The 3,128-nt window shown below is 40.1% G+C and overlaps 1 pseudogene; it reads left to right on the forward strand.

The window, feature by feature from the left end:
* The first annotated feature begins 2,056 nt into the window (after window positions 1–2,056).
* Window positions 2,057–2,157, forward strand: LOC111766498 (U6 spliceosomal RNA; annotated as a pseudogene).
* The last annotated feature ends 971 nt before the right edge of the window (window positions 2,158–3,128 follow it).

The following is a 3,128-nucleotide window of genomic DNA, read 5'->3' on the forward strand; positions in this document are numbered from 1 at the left end:
AGATATTTGTCCAAAGAAGTAATACACACACACACACACACACACACAAAACGTGAAAAAATTCTCAACATCACAATGATTAGGGAAATGCAAATCAAAACTACAAACAGGGAAGCAGACGTGGCTCAACCGATAGAGCATCCACCTACCATATGGAGGGTCCAGGATTCTATACCCAGGGCCTCCTGACCCGTGTGGTAAGCTGGCCCACGTGCAGTGCTGTTGTGCACAAGGAGTCCCATGCTACGCGGGGGTGCCCCTGTGTAGGGGAGCCCCACACGCAAGGAGTGAGCCCTGCAAGGAGAGCTGTCCCACGTGAAAAAACTGCAGCCTGCCCAGGAGTGGCACCGCACACATAGAGAGCTGATGCAGCAAGATGACGCAACAAAAAAGAGATGCAGTTTCTCAGTGCCACCTGATAATACACATAGACACAGAAGAACACACAGCAAATGGACAGAGAGAGGAGACAATGGGGAAAGGGGAGAGAAATAAATAAACCTTTAAAAAAAAAAACTACAGTGAGATATCACTTCACACCTGGAGAGTGGTCACTATTGAAGACAACTACAAATGTTGGAGACAATGTGGGGAGATAGGAACACTTATTCACTGTTGATGGAAATGCAGAATGGTACAGCCACCATAGAGGACTGTTTGGTAGTTCCTAAAGAACTTGAATACAGATTTGCAACATGACCTTGCAATACCAATATTGGGTATATACCCAGAAAAACTGAGAGCAGCGACACAAATAGACATCTGCACACCAGCGTCCATAGCAGTGTTATCATGATTGCCAAAAGTTGAAACAACCCAGGAGTCCATCAACCAATGAATGGATAAACAATCTATGGTGTATTCATATGATGGAATATTATGCAGCTGTAAGAAGAAATGAAGTCGTAAAGCATATGACAACATGGATGAACCTGGAGGACATTATGTTGAATGAAGCAAGCCAAACACAATAGGACAGATACTGTATGATTGTTGTACTATGAACAAATACATAACATATTGTATGATTCTGTTCATATAAAGTATAAATATAAATCAGTTTATAAAGATGAAGTTTGACTAATGATTACGTAGGGGTAGGGAAGGCATGCTAAGGGTTGTGGCGTTTTTCTTTTTGCAGTAATGAAATCTTTCTAAAATCCCTTGTGATAAATACATAACATTGTGATTGTACTAAAAGCCATTGATTATACACTTTAGATAGATTGTATGGTATGTGAATATATCTCAGTAAAACTTCTTAATAAATAAGTAATTGTGCAAGACTAGCCAGAAATAGCAGCTATGTACAGCAGGGAAACAGATTGAGAGATAAAGAATTTTCTGTTGTTGTTTTTTTTTTATTTATCTGTTTTTTGTTTGTTATTATTATTGAAATAATGAAAATGCTCTAATAATTGTTGAAGTGATGAGTGCACAACTATGTGATTATACCAAATACCATTGATTGTACACTGGATGAATTGTATGCTTTAACAATATGTATCAATAAAATTGATTTATTGGGAAACGGACTTTGGCCCAGTGGTTAGGGCGTCCGTCTACCATATGGGAGGTCTGCGGTTCAAACCCCGGGCCTCCTTGACCCGTGTGGAGCTGGCCATGCGCAGTGCTGATGCGCGCAAGGAGTGCCGTGCCACGCAAGGGTGTCCCCCGCGTGGGGGAGCCCCACGCGCAAGGAGTGCGCCCATGAGGAAAGCCGCCCAGCGTGAAAAGAAAGTGCAGCCTGCCCAGGAATGGCGCCGCCCACACTTCCCGTGCCGCTGACGACAACAGAAGCGGACAAAGAAACAAGACGCAGCGAATAGACACCAAGAACAGACAACCAGGGGAGGGGGGGAAATTAAATAAATAAATAAATCTTTTAAAAAATAAATAAATAAATAAAATAAAATAAAATTGATTTATTATTTAAAAAAAACAACCAACCATTGAATGCCTATTTGGCCAGGGAGTTTCATTTTCAATAAATCAAATCCCCCTGGAGGGAGTTCTATACCACAAAAACAACAAAACAACAAAAACACAATAGAGAGTGCTGGCTTCAGCAGCACACATACTAAAATTGGAATGATACAAGAGAAGATTAGCATGGCCCCTGTGCAAGGATGACACACAAATTTATTCCATAGTTTTTCCTGTCATATTAAGAGACTAAAGCAGAGGAGAGAGTGGGCAGGATGTCAAAACAATTGAGCATTTCTAAAATATCACAAACGTAAGCTGGTTTCCCATAAAAAAAAAATCAACAAAAGTAAAAGTTGGTTCTTTGTAAAGATCAATAAAATCAGGGGGAGGGGGGTAGAGGGGACACATATAACTAAAAATGAGAGAGGAAACAAATATCAGAAATGGAAGGGGCACATTCCCCACAAAATGAAAATGATTATAAGAGGATACTATGGACAACTATATTCCAACAAATTAGATACCTAGATGAAATGTACAGATTCCTACAAACACAATCTACCTGCACTGACTCAGGAAGAAATAGAAGATCTCATCAGACCAATAGCTAGTAAAAAGATTGAATCAGTACTCAAAAATCTCTCAACAAAGAAAAATTCAAGATGAGATTGTTTCATAGGTTCATTTTACTAAACATTCCAAGAAGAATTGCACCAATCCTCCTCATAGATAAAAGGCATGGCAAAGGACAAAGTTAAGGGTTTTTGACGTTGGAGTTTGATGCTGAAGCCTTAAGCTGGCACCGCCAGAAGAGAGGAACCCTAAGCCTGGAAAGAAGCAAGCCCTGCGAAGAAAGGAACCCAGGAAGCCTGAACCCTCGCAGATGTCGGCAGCCATCTTGCTCCAACACATGAAAATAGACATTAGTGAGGGAAGTAACTTATGCTTATGGCCTGGTATCTGTAAGCTCCAACCCAAATAAATTCCCCTTATAAAAACCAACCAATTTCTGGTATTTTGCATCAGCACCCTTTTGGCTGACTAATACAACATCCAAATTAGAAAGGAAGAAATAAAACTTTATTTTCAGATGACACAAATCCTGAAAAATCCACAATAAAACTTCTAGAGCTAATAAAATAATTCAGCAAAGCAGTGGGTATAAAATCAACATGCAGTAACGAACAATCTGAAGAGGA

Source organism: Dasypus novemcinctus, chromosome 21, assembly GCF_030445035.2.
Source record: "Dasypus novemcinctus isolate mDasNov1 chromosome 21, mDasNov1.1.hap2, whole genome shotgun sequence".
Taxonomy (NCBI): Eukaryota; Metazoa; Chordata; class Mammalia; order Cingulata; family Dasypodidae; genus Dasypus; species Dasypus novemcinctus.